Source organism: Pinus tabuliformis, chromosome 6 (genome assembly GCF_031772625.1).
Source record: "Pinus tabuliformis cultivar Carrire ecotype Pingquan chromosome 6, CPIR1, whole genome shotgun sequence".
Lineage (NCBI taxonomy): Eukaryota > Viridiplantae > Streptophyta > Pinopsida > Pinales > Pinaceae > Pinus > Pinus tabuliformis.
In genome coordinates this window covers 1,276,397,738-1,276,412,363 of record NC_142292.1, presented here as the reverse complement: position 1 = coordinate 1,276,412,363, position 14,626 = coordinate 1,276,397,738, and positions in this window count along the sequence as shown.

The window sequence follows — 14,626 nt, the reverse complement described above, 5'->3', positions numbered from 1 at the left end:
TAAGGATGGAATAAATAAGGTTACTATCTTCTTTCTTAACCTTAACACATTCCAAAAGATATCTAAGGGTCTTGAATTTGGACAAGAAATCTTCAATGCAAGAAAAATTATTAGGATCCAATGTAAGCAACTCATTTTCAAGTTGATGGGCTCTAATTTCATTTTTAATCCCAAAAACTTTAGTGAGTTTTTCCAATGCTTCATGAGGAGTCTCAAGTTCTGCAATATGGAATCTAAGATCAGGAGAAATAGACATCCCTATCAAACCACGTGCTTGATCTTGTCTATTTTCCCATTTTGCAGCCTTGTCTTCATCTTTTGGTTTCTTCTCTTGGTCTGTGGCTATTCTGTAGAGACCTTTACTTCTAAGTAAATCTTCCATGTAGGCTATCCATTGGAAGTAGTTAGTGTTGTCAAGAATGACTTGGCATGGACTTTCCATTTTTTTTTAAAACTGAAGCTGAAGATGCTGAAAGTAAGTGTTCCAATGGATAGATCTCGAAAAATTAGGCTGTTTTAAAAAAAACGGCTCTGAAAAAGGCTTCCGGATGAAGAAGTTATGGCATTTTGAAAAAAAATTGTTGAAGTTGCCGGCAAAGTGCGCGAATGTGCGGGAATGAAAAAATCCGCCCCCACAAAATGGAGACTTGAACCCAAGACCTCTACTCTCTTAAAATAGCTTTGAACCAATTGATCTATACAAAAAATTTGAGAGAGAGAGAAAGAGGGGGGGGGGGCCTTGGTTTGCGTGCTTGCCTTGAGAAAGCTCTTTTTCCCTACAAAACACAAAACACAAAACCCAACACGAATATGCAAAGAAAAACGAACCTTGCGGCTCGAAGTTAGCTTTAGCCAAAAAACTAGATATTTTAAAAAAAAAATCTCAAAGTTAGCTTTAGCCGAAAAACTAAATATTTTTCTCAATGTTTCTGATTTTCCGAGATCACACTAAGGTGCAGGGAAAAGAGCATACGCATGAGAAAAATCCTTCCTTTCTGTTTCTGATTTGCCCAGATCGCACAGAGTCGCAGGGCAAAGAGCATACGCAGAGATGAAAGGTATAGATCCGGTTAAAAAAAAGGGCTAAATAAACCGAAACCGAAATAAGCAGAGAGAAAATAACAGTAAACTGCAAAAACACTGTATACCTCCCGATCTGAAAAATGACGCAGCTAGGGCTACCGGAAACCTTTTTGCGTGAAACGAAAGGGGTTCCTCACTGGAACAGATGCTCCGAACGCAACAGAGCAGTCCTCTCGGCCCGAAAGCAGTCAGAAACAGCAGATCTAGGAAACGACAGCCGCATGCAGTTCTACCGGCTTCAGATTTGGATCACCAACGGACGCGGCCCTCAAATAGCTCTGATACCATGTAGGAATTTACAGGGTAAGTTCCTCAGAAAGAACACCAAAAGGACACCGCTCACAACCAGATCACAGATCAATACACCAGTATTTTTGACGTGGTTAAAACCCTCAAAGAGGGAAACAGTCCACGGCCTGCGCCAACGTGGCTACTACAGGCAATTTATTAATCAAAGAATGAAAATTTACATAAGCTTCTCTCATGCACGGATTACCCGAACAATGACCCTCCATGCGCTTTAAATAGAACTCATGGACCAATCGGGTGTCAAGCCACGGATCAAGTGTCGGTAATACCGAGGAGAGAGTGAACCGTCGGATCACTACATATCGTGACCGTCGGATTGTAAGTTAAAAAATGTACAACGGTAAAGAAACACACTTTACCTAACTCTATACCTAACTCTACACTAGACCAAGTTGAACTTAACTATATCCTATGTGTCGGAATATCCTAACACTCCTTTACTTGGCCCATAGAGGAAAAAATAAGCTACAACAATATTTTTTGAAATAAGCTACGTACATGTATGACCCGCATGGCCCTCAGAAATTTTTGGATAAAACCCTTTGATTGTTGACATGTTCTACAGCCTTGTTGTACGAAGCCATGCGATTGTATTTTGCACAATCGTGTGTCTGTATTGTTGTCTATTGTATGGCCACGTGTTTATACAGTGGTGTTGTACAACCGCTCTATAATTTTGTACCTCCATATGTCCACGATTATTGTTGTGTGATCCATGTGGATGATACTATACATGTTGCTTTTTTGCCCAAAAAAACAATCCTTAAATTTCCGATTGTTGGGTTTCCTCCCTTTTGCTACTACCTGCTTTCACTTTTCCTCTAGTACCTTGTATACTTGGATGAATATCCTTCTTCACGAAACCATGAGATCCTCACTATCTCATTGTGTCTTGTGCACAATAATGTCTCTTCTCCCTAAGCCCAACCTTCTTTTTATAAGTTTTAGTTATCACTAAATCAACAACTCTAATATTTTAAAGTGAATGACGTTGAGATCAAATTTCAACTTCACTTGAGATCAACGATTGTGATTTATCTAATTCACTAGCGCAAATAAAATTTGCATTTCATTAGACTAACTCAGTTTTTATTATAAAAGGAAAATGATAATTTAATAATTCCTTTAATTTAAGTAATTTTCTAAGGTTAAGGGTCAATTAGATTACTTACACATGCCTAGACACTTAGACTTGTGTGAAAGTACCTACCCAATCTACTCTCATCAACGCTCCCTCTTAACAATGAAGGGACTTCTTGAAGAGTCACCTGGAACTAGCTATCCTTCCATTCCTGACACAATATCACATGCATCATCCTTCACCATGGTTTTCCTCCAAACCACCTATTTTGCTTCCCCTTCAACTATGCTACTCATCAATTCCATGTAGTTTGATAACTTCTTTGGAGGCATGCTCTCCCTAAATGTGCTCCTAGGAACCTCCACATTCTCTTAAGAATCCATCAATGTCTGCTCAAACCACTTGGGTCTCCTAACAAAACTAGATACAGACTCCTCCCCACCTTAAGGTTGACTCCTTGGACTAGAAGCCTCTCCATGTTGCTCTACGTTCGGAGCCTCTTTCTCCTCATCTTCTATCATTGTTGGTGGAATCTCATGAGACTTCCTAAATTCCAATTTCTCCTTGAACTTAATGTGTGTGCTAAAAAATACATTCCTCTATGTTTGTATGAAAATCCTATGGGATTTTAAGTTTCACTATATCCAAAAATATATTTTCTTATGCCTTGAAGGCTCCACCTTCGTCCTCTTCTCCATACGAACATGGATGTATATTGGACAACCAAAAATCCTCAAGTGTCCTATCTCTAACTTCACTCTAGTGAATTCCTCCTTTGATTCTTTCCCCTAAATATCTTGTGAGGAATTTTATTCTACGCATAAACTAGAATGTTACACACATTTTTCCAAAGAAACATAAGTAGTCCATGCTCATATAGCATACCCTTGGAAAAATTGATGATGAACTAATTCTTCCTCTTTGCAACCCCAATTTTTTGGGGGTTGTATGAGATTTTCATATCCCTCTTGATCCATGCCTCCTTGCAGAAATAATTGAAGTCATTGGAGATGTACTCTCCTCCATTATCTGACCTCAATACCTTGATGTTCTTCCCTATATAGCTCTCCACCTAGGCCTTGAACCCCTATCACCAACTGAAGACCTCATCCTTGCTCCGAAGAAGAAGATCTAGGTTTTCCTAGAATAATCATCAATAAAATCCACATAGTATAGTACTCTTATTTATGCCACTAAAATCATCCACATACATCTATGTGAATGAGATACAAAATTCCCTTGGACCTACTCTCGCTTCTTAGAAAAGCAACCTTGGTATTTTTTCCAAGTGCACACGCTTTGCACATGCCTTTGTTGCTCAATATTGAAATCTCAAACACCAATGACAATCTTCCTCTGGATTGGAAATTCTCTATAGTGCAAGTGTCCCATCCTCCCATGTCATAGCTCACACAGGTTGTCACCAACTTGTACCAAATCATGAACAGGTTTTCCTGCAACCCTGTATAAGTTGCTCTTTGTAACCCCAATGACCACTATTGTGTCTAGGCTAGACTACTCAGAATGAAAGAGCAAATGTCCATTCCTGAACATGACCTCATATCCTCTATCCTTGATCTCTGAGATTGAGAGAAAGTTCTTATTCAATCCAAGTACAAATAGCATGTTCATAGTTTCTAACAACCCTTCTTAGTCGAGCTAGAAGTTAATGGTTGCAACATCGTTCACTACACACCTAGCATCATTACCAAGATCCACATGTAAATCTAAGTAATTCTATGTTAAATTGTTGAAAATCTCTCGTGGCTCTTTCATATGATGTGATGCACCACTATCCAAGTACCAAGCAATCCTTGTCACTAGTGTTGGTAAATAGACAGGATATGAATGAAAGCTCCTCCTCCAACTTCACTACAAACTTATCAAATTGAACCTCTACTTATCCTACTATCTACTACAACTTCCATTTTCCCTTCCTTTACTTTAGATGTCGTAATGCATAATTCCCATTCTTGTGTCAAATGAAGCACTTGAGCTTGATCAAGCCCTTATTCTTCCCTGACTAAGAGGTTGTCCTACTCATTATTACCCTTGGAACCCTTTCATTTTCCCTTATTGGCCATACTAACCAAGGTCAAGTTTTCCTCTTCATATCCTTGTATACTAGCCTTAGACTTCTCCCAAATCTCTTCCTCGATTCAGTTATCCCAAAGAAACTCCCAATTGGGAAACTCCACCCGAGTATAGATTCCCTTGACAATTGGTTATCGTGACTTTGGAAAACTATCCAATGCAACATTTACATGCTCTACATCCTCCACCTTATCTCCAATGTATACAAGTTCATCCCATTTATGGATGATCCTCGTGAATTAATTGATAATGTTATCAAACCTTGACATCTAGAGGGATCTGAGCTTGTTTCTCAAGATCATCCTCCTATTCATGTTGTCACTCTAAAACAACTCCACTAGAGCTTTCAATATCTCCTTGGGTATCTTTTTCTCTTCCAAGTGAGGGATCAAGTGAACCTTCGCAACATCCATGATGACCCTTTGAGATCTAATGTCCTTTTTGTGGGATGTCAACTATTAACCACTACGTGTCAACAACCCATAGTAGTACACCCCCTTTTCTTCACAAAAGGGTTAACACATGATCGATGTGTTTGTGTCATCCAGCTATCATCATCATTCTGACTTTCAAGATGTTATATAAACCCATTCTACATATGTATAATGTAAATAATCTCTGCAGACCCGTGTCATGTATGTAACGACCTAGGTAAACCTATCTTTCTAGTGATGATCTCCATTCTGGGAGGTTTTTTATCTCATCGATCCATTCTCAGATGGTCGGCAGAGTTTTGCCCTCCAATCTTACCCCAAAGCTTGAATGGATTTTGTCGCTAGGATCTTAGGCGAGTCCTAGTGTTCTAGATCGAGTCTATGTAAAAGTGATTTGGGAATAATCATAACTATTTAGTTAGGTTATTTTATTACAAATTTCTTGGTCAGCGAGATTATATATATGTCGCAGAAATGGGCAGTTTGTGATGGTCTATTACAAATGGGTTTTCCCCCTTATAATGTAAAAAATATGAAAATCATAATTTAAAGTGTCTTGAGGGTTGCAAAAATAATTTATCCCCTCATAGGTTAATTAATTAAATTTTCTGGCTAAAAATTAATTAAAATCATAAGCCAAAAATTTAATTAATTCTAGGTCCTAAGTAAATTTAAATTCTCCAAAGGCAAAATTCGTCGGTCCTTAAAAATTAAATTTTAAAAGATCCTAGGAATAAGATAAATTAATTATTTTGCCAAATTTTAAACCTTTGATCTCTGAGGGTTAAGTCAAAGTCAATTTTTTGGAAAAATTAACTCAAAATTTTATTTTTAGGGAAATTAACTCAAAATTTTTATTTTTGAGTTAATTAAAGTACATTTAATTGAAAAGAAATTTTAATTCTCATCAACGGTCAAGATTTCTTTGACGAGGATCACTCGAACTAGCTGTTGGAGGATTTATCTTTAGATAGGAAGTCATTTATCAGTCAATCTATCCGATCTTTTGATCGTGTGCTTAACAAGAAGCTCTAGTATAATCTTTTTTTCTAGATAATAAAGAAAGACTTTGGGGTTAAATTCTGTGGTGTTACTTTTCATATGAATAGTGTAAGATGTGTTGTTTTCATGCATAAATTTTTCTAAAGCCATTGATGATAGCTTCTGAAGAGTGATTTGAGTACAAGTATCTTGCTCATTCGTTGGGGTTTGAATAATAATTTAAATTTTGAACGTAATAGTAGATATCTCTATTTGTCTGAATTTTATTATTATTTTCTCGCTTTATTTTTTATGGCTAGATTGAGTTTTGCAAGGAAATCTTGATTTTAGATCCTCGGGCGTTAGAAGAAGTTTTCAGTTGGACCAGCCAACTCCTGATCTTAGTTTTCTGAATATCTGAGCTAAATTATCTCTAGACTTATCATAAGATTTTGTTGGTGATAAACAGAGGGTTTCGATTTAGCACCTCCTTTTAAAATTTAAAAAAATCTATTTTTTTGTGGAAAAATTGATAGATCTAGCTATAAAAGCCTTCGATTATCAGATCTGGGAGTGGAGTTAGACTCATACTCCTCAGATCTGATAGATTTGTAAATTATTTGTATAGATCTGTAAATTATTTGTATAGATCTGTTATTTACTTGTGTAGATCTGAAATTTTGTAACATAATTTTGAATTTTAACAATTGGGTTTTTTGGATTTTCTCAATTTTTGTACATATTGGGTATTGGGTTTTTCTCTTTTCACTTGTGCAGGAATAAATCTGAGAAATCAACCAAGGAAATCTTCAAATCTGAGCCAGATCTAGACCTTGGGGGCCAAGATCTGGGCTCAAAGATTGTTTGGAGGAATAGATCTGAGAAATCAGCTTGGGAAATTTTCAGATCTGAGATTTTGTCAAGGAGATCTGGGAGTTTCAAAACAGGTCTAGGCCCTGGAGGACAAGATCTTGTCCAAAATATTTTTGCAAGGCCATCCATTAAAGATTTTACAACAAATTTGAAGGTTTGAAGCAAAATAATTTTTTCAGAAAAAGAGTTTCATGTTTTGGGGCTCCTAATCCCATATTTGCCTTCTCCTAGCCCAACTCTAGCCCTATTGGGCCTAGTGCTAGCCCTCATTGGCCCTAGATTCCCCTTGCTCCATTGCTAATCTGAATATTTAATTTCCTGAAGCTGATCATTGGTGATTTTTTGCAGAAAAATTGGTAAAAAATTGTGTTTCAGGCATTGGAATTTTTTTAGCAACTTGGGCAAGTGATCTTCAAGGCCTAGGGCCTAAGGCTTTGATCTCTAAACCCTATTTTTCCTCATTGTTTGCTACATCAATCATATACCTTTCTAATGGTGGAAAAATTTCATATGGGTTAGCCTAAAATCAGTCCCTAATTTTTCTAGTACATTAAGGAATTAATTTCTTGAGTTGGGAATCCATCATTAAGCATATTTCATATTTTAATGGTTGATTGTAATAAGTATATCAGATCTGGTGTAATTCTAGAATTCACATCATAACATGCTGAAATTTTTTGATAATTCATGTGGGCAAGTTTGGAAAATTTTCAGAAATTTTTTGGTATAAAGATAGCATTGATAGCTTACTGTTTTCATTGTCATATTGTTTTTGTCATAACATTTCTTTGTTGTTGTCCTAAACAATTCACTGTTGTCCTAAAAAACAACTCTCTGAAAGTTAGGAGTTTTAATATCGTTGTGGAAGTAACTGCCATAAGAATCTAGAAGGGTGATCTTCTTGATTGCAACAAGCATTTCCCTATTGTCATAAAGTTGTTTTTGCTACTCTTTTTTTATCACTGAAACATATTGGCTACCGTAGCTCAAATTCTGAAATTTCAGGTGATTTGAGTTCATAACACAATTCAGAATTTGTTTGACATGTTTGGCTTAGTTTGGCATTTTAATTTTATTATTGTCATTAGAGAATTTGTTGATGTCCTAAATCTAATCTTTGAAAATAAGGTTTTTTGGATAACTGTTTACATAAGTTCAGGTCAACAAATTTTTGGTACAATTATTGGCAATAAAATCAAAATTTAAACTCATATTTTCTGAGTTTCTAAATCACATACACACAATCTCATTGCCTAAAGGAAATTCATTTCACACACTTGGAATAGATAAGTCTAATATTTTAAATTTCCCAAAGTTTTCTTATTTGGTGAATGGTAAATATTTTGAAATCTGTTGAACTAAGTATCATTGAAAAGGCTTGCATTCGATTTGGATCTAATATAAAACTTGGGCTATTTGAATATCTGTTAAGTAGTTTTGGAATTTTCAAGTAATTGCCATTGAAGCATAAATTGGATAAATGCTCTAGTTCTCTTTCTTGACATTAATATCATTATTGGCTTGTGGTTATTATAATTTTTTGGCGTATTAGTGATCTTTCTTTAAGAGCATATATCTTGTGTATCTTATTGGCACTTGAGATATTTGGCACTTTGTCTTGTATAAGGTTGTCTCTTCATTTCATTAAATACTCTTGGCATAAAGTCAATCAATACTAAATACTTGAGTCTTAAACAATCTTACCTCAAGACTACTCACTCATCCATTTGATAATCGCATCTTGCATCTCTTTTCATCATAATAACATTTTCCTTAGCAATAGTTGTCCATCATGTACTTTGTCCTAAATTTCTTAGCAAGATAGTTGACTCCACAAGGCACTGGTATCAATTGTATAAATCAAATCATTTAAGTCTTGCTAGATCTAAAAAAGTATTTGGTCGCTTAATTTTGTCTCCTGGACTAGCTGGTTCCCAACTGGTCCTCCTTCATTCCATTTCCGTAGGGTCCACCCCCCTTAGTCTACTGTAGGGAGACAAGTTAAACAGAGAGATTGGGGATCAGGGTGACAGCCCCTGATCTGAGTCATTGTCGCAGTGCCTAGATATTCTGTGCGACAACATTTTTGGCACCGTTGTCGGGGATAGAGATTTTTTTTTCCTTGGTTTCCTCGACATCATTTTAATCATCTCGTCATTCGGCACAACATTTTTTGGCTTCGTTGTCGAGGATAGATTTTTTTTGTCCTTGGTCCTCACGACATTTTTCTAACCATCTAATCTTTCTCGCCATTCATTAGCACGTCAAGCAGCACAACATTTTTTGGCGCCATTTCTGGAGATATTTTATTTTGTGTTTCAAAAACATTTCCTCATCATTCTTCTCATTTATCATCTCTCATTTGAGCCAGCAAAGCCAACACTTCTTGGCATTGCCACCAAGGACCAATTTATTGGATCTTGGCTTTACGGCATTTCATCTCATTTTTCTGGTGTCATTTCGTCTCTTCATTTCTCACCACCCTAACTCTCATCATCTCTCTCATCTAATCCTTTCATCTTCACTTTCTGCACCTGGACATTCCGATTAGTTTTCTATTTCGGTGGCGACTCCACTTATTCATTCATTTAATCCCAGACAAGGAGCCCTCCCTTAATATCCATTTGCCTCCATCCACTAAATTTTCGATTTCGCCTTTGGAAACTTTGTGAGAGATTCATGCTCAAGTGGCAACTCCACTTCTTCCATTTCTTACAAGAATTTCTGCTAGAACCTTGCTTCTTGTAGATGTTTTGATTTTCTTGAGCAAGGATCTTTCTCTCTGATATTTGTTTGGCCCATCTTTTTCCCGTTAAGCAAGTCGTCATGGATTTCGACTTGTTTGCTCCTTATGATTTTACTAACATTCAGGGATCTTCACATAATTATTCTTATGTTTTGGGTGAAACCATCGATGAACTTCCTCCTTTTCAAGGTAACAATGCTTTTACTGCCGAAACTCACCTTCAGAATGTCAGCCTCTATATAAGCAAGTGTCGCCCATATTCTAAATATGAAGATGTGAAGATGAAGATTTTCGTTCTCACCTTATATGTAGATGCTTTAGATTGGTTTACTAAGTTCCCTGATAACACTTTTGATTCTCTACAATCAATCATTGATGTCTTTTAAGATAGATATGGAGATAAAGAAAAGGTCAAAGCAAAAGCTAAAGTAAAGGAAACTATAGAAGTTGAAAATAATTTTAAGGAGTTAATTCAAATGGTTAAAGACATACAGTTATATCAGACTCAAGCAATCAAGAATGCAAAAGTTAATCAGGCTCAACTTGTTAAAGATATGGAACTTAATCAAGCAAGATTAACAGCTGATCATGCCAGGGAAATTAATTCTATGCAAAGTAAGTTATTAGCTCTAGAGGAAAAGATGACGATCATGGAATTCAATCATTCAAATCAAGTGACTGCCATGGAAGCAAGTTATCAAGAAAAAATAAGTTCAATTCAGAATAGACTGTCAACTATGGATGAAGAAATGGTCATCATGAAATTCGATTATAATAATCAGTTAGCTACAATGCAAGCAAATCATAAGAAAGAGATAAACTATATGCAAAACTGATCCATGGGCATGAAAGAAAAGAATGATAAAATTATAAAGGACATGGAAGTTGGTCAAATATCTCTTCAGAATAAATTATTGACCATAGAGGAAAAGCGGGTACCATGTGTCATAAATACAGAGGGAATAGATATCATCGAAAACATATTAAAAATAATGGAAGTTAATCATTCTAATCAGATGTCCATTATTCAGAATCTAATAAAGGCTATGCAAGCTAATCATGTCACTATGCAAGAAATATTCGTGAAAACTGAACTCAATCAAGCGAAGTTAATAGTAAGACATGCTAGAGAAATGAGTTCATTACATAAGAGGCTCGAAGAGAGGAAATCACGCGTCTCGTCTTGTTGTGAATATCCCGAGAAAGAGGCTAACTCCATTAACGAATGTTTAACTAAGAATGACATTATCAAAGAAGAAATTAAAAAAGATCAAGTTATAACTCATGACACCTATGAGATTAATCCATCATTCTTGACAAAAAAAAATGTAGAATGAAGAAAGGCATGCCATGCATATCTTACATACTTCATCTGAGATTTTTCAAGCAGAATGTTTCACATTATCAGTGATACAACCTACCACAAAGAAAAAACACAAGAGAAAGAGAATGAGAAAGTGGTTTGATGCATTTGATGTCCGCGAGAAGCTTGACTTTCAGATAGGAAAAAGTCCTATCATGCGCAGGATTGAACATGGCACATCTGAGAAACAGCCAATAGATTTGCCTGAAAGCAGGCAAATGCTCAGTATGCACTATATTGAATGTATCCGATGCCATGGGGCATCTTTGTATTGTATTTCTACCCTTATACCCTGTTATTTCAGTGTTTTATTTTGTAGTTAGATTTTTGTTTTTCATGTTATTAGGATAGTTAATAAATGAAGAGCTTATATCTTTTCTGTGCGTAATGTTATATGATGATTTTTAGATGGACACTACTTTTGTTATATTGTGTGGATGCAGATTCTGGATTATCACATTCCTCTAATGCAACAATGTGTCCCCAAGTAGAGCCAGATGTTGACCACTACGTGTCAACATCCCATAGTAGTACACCCCCTTTTTCGCAAAAGGGATAGCACATGATCGATGTGTCTGTGTCGTACAACTATCATCATCAGCTTGACTACCAAGATGTTACGTCAACCCATTATGCATGTGTATAATGTAAATAATCTTAGCAGACCCATGTCATGTATGTAACGACCTATGTAAACCTACCTTTCTAGTGAGGATCTCCATTCTGGGAGGTTTTTTGTCTCACTGATCCATTCTCGGATGGTCCGCAGAGCTTTCCCCTCTAGTGTTACCCCAAAGTTGAAATGGATTTTGTCGTTAAGATCTTAAGCGAGTCCTAGTGTTCTAGATTGAGTCTATGTAAAAATGATTTGGAAATAATCCTAACTATTTGGTTAGGTTATTTTATTACAAATTACTTGGTCTGTTGGATTATATTTGTGTCACAGAAATGGGTGGTCTGTGAGGGTCTATTACAAATGGGTTTTCCCCCTTATAATGTAAAAAATATGAAAATCATGGTTTAAAATGCTTGGAGGAATGGAAAAATAATTTATCCCCTCATAAGTTGATTAATTAAATTTTATAGCCAGAAATTAATTAAAATCCTAAGCCATAAATTTAATTAATTGCAGATCCTAGGTAAATTTAAATTCTCCAAAGGCAAAATTCATCGGTCCTTAAAAATAAATTTTAAAAGATCCCGGGACGAAGGTAAATTAATTATTTTACCAAATTTTAAACCCTTGATCCCTAGGGGTTAAGTCAAAGTCAATTTTTTGGAGAAATTAACTCAAAAAAATTATTTTTTAGTTAATTAAAGTGCATTTAATTGAAAAATTCAAATTTCCTCAAGAATTAAATATTTCAACAGATGAGATTAAAAGAAATTTTAATCTTCATCAACAGTCGAGATTGTTTTGACGAGGATCACTCGAACTAGCTGTTGGAGGATTTATCTTTAAATAGGAAGTCATTTGTCAATCGATCTATCCGATCGTTTGATCATGTGCTTAGAAAGAAGCTCTAGTGTAATCTTTTTTCTGGATAATAAAGAAAGACTTTGGGGTTAAATTCTGCTAGTGTTACTCTTCATGGGAACATTGTAAGATGTGTTGTTTTCATGCATAATTTTTTCTAAATCCATTGATGATAGCTTCTGAAGAGTGATTTGAATACAGGTATCTTGCGCAGCCGTTGGAGTTTGAACCAAAAAACATCAACAAGTAGGCTCTAAAAGGCCTCTAGAGTCTAAAATAACATGATAGTATGATACTATTGTATACAATACTATAGCTACAGCCTACAAGTGCTAATTTTCAATGTCATTATCAGAATCATCGTCTTGATCCTCCTCATCCTCAGTTGCAGAATAAGTAGCATCCAAGTCTACAATGGGATTATGGCTTCATTCCCCTGACCCTGAAGCTACTATTGGTACTTCTAATATATCTGTTGTGAAAGTTGTGGAGGTGGGTCCAAGTCCAACCAAGAAAGGTCTTCATTGTCAAATGTTGGTGCCTGACTCTCCACAACCCATTATGATGTTGGATCAAAGTTAGCCAAGACAATGTTGCTTGATTCAGGGGTTTTGTTCAGCAATTGGTTGTGCCTCAGCGTAAGTTTGTATTGAACAAAAGCCATGTTATTCAACCACTTTTGCTCCAAATGGTTTGGAAAGTGCAAGATGGCCAAAATTGCAAGGCTACAATAGGGTCTAAATTCTGAAGCTTGGGGCCGAAACTATGAAGTTGGGGGCCGAAATTCTGACTTGAAGCTAGATTGAAGCAGTGTTGATTTTTGTGCTTGGCTCATCACCTTGAAAGGTTGAATTGGTGGAGGAGGAAGGTCATTTTTTCTGGTATAAGGTCTTGGTCTATCTCAATTTGATTTACTAGTAGAATAATTTGACTTGGTTTTCCCCTATAGAGGGGTTTTAGCCCTAGCTGAGTGTCTATATCTAGTGTCGTTAATATTCATGTTTTTGATTTGATGATTGCTTAATGAAAAGAAGATAAAAAAAAGAAAATAAAGAAATTCAATAAGACTACAAGAACATCACAAGTAATTATCAACATAAGAGAATCTTTCTGCATTTCTGATTTTCTAACATGGTATAAGAGCTAAGGTGAAGGAGGAAAGAAAAAGGCGATTAGAAGATCTATTAAAAGAAGGGTTTAGAAGGAAGGAACTATGGAAAAGATCTATAAGAAAAGAAAGGCATCCTATCTATATCAAGAAAATGAGACATTATAAGGTCTATGGCAACCTCAATGAAGACAAAAAATAAGCTAGAAGGAGCCTCCAACTACAGTGCATGGAAGAAGAGAATAGATTGTATTCTTGCTAAGCATAAAGTTTTGGATTGTATTCAAGGAAAAAATCAAGGAACCAACAACTGATGCAGGGAAAGAAAAATACAAGGAAACTAACATATTGAACATGAATTTAATTGTACATGGAGTGAAGGACAATCTAATCTCATATATATCTAATACAGAATCTACAAAAGAGATGTATGAAGCCCTCTCTAAGTTGTTCACCATCAAGAACATTAGTCAAATAGTTAGTTTCAAGAATGAACTAATAACAATAAAAATGACAAAAGATGATATTATATCATCATATTTTATAAGTATCTCTAGAATAAGTGATGAACTTCAAGCTATTGATGAAGTTGTACCAGAGAAAGAACTCGTGATTGCTACACTACTAGGTCTACCAAAATCTTGGAGCTCTTTTGCATCAGGAATTAACAATTGGAAAGACACAAACCTTTGAAAAAATGTGGAATGCATGCAGTCAAAAGAAGTTTTCATCTCATTAATAAGTCAAAAAAAGGAGGATAAAGAAAACAACACTTCAAATGCCTAGTCTACTCATCAAAATAAAAAGGGAGTATACAAGAAGTTCAAAGAACCAAAGAAGAAGGTTGATGTAACAAAGATTGAATGCTACAATTATCATAAGATGGGACACTAAAAAAGTCAATGTCCTGAAATCCAAGGAATAAGAAGAGAGAAAGGGAACATGCAACTTTTGCAAATGAAACTCCACCTAAGAAAAACAATATTGAAGAATCTAAAGTCAAAGACTTATACTATTAAGTCTTTCCTTACATATCCTTCTAGATTATTGTTTTAAGTTTTTGTGAAGTTTGTCTTT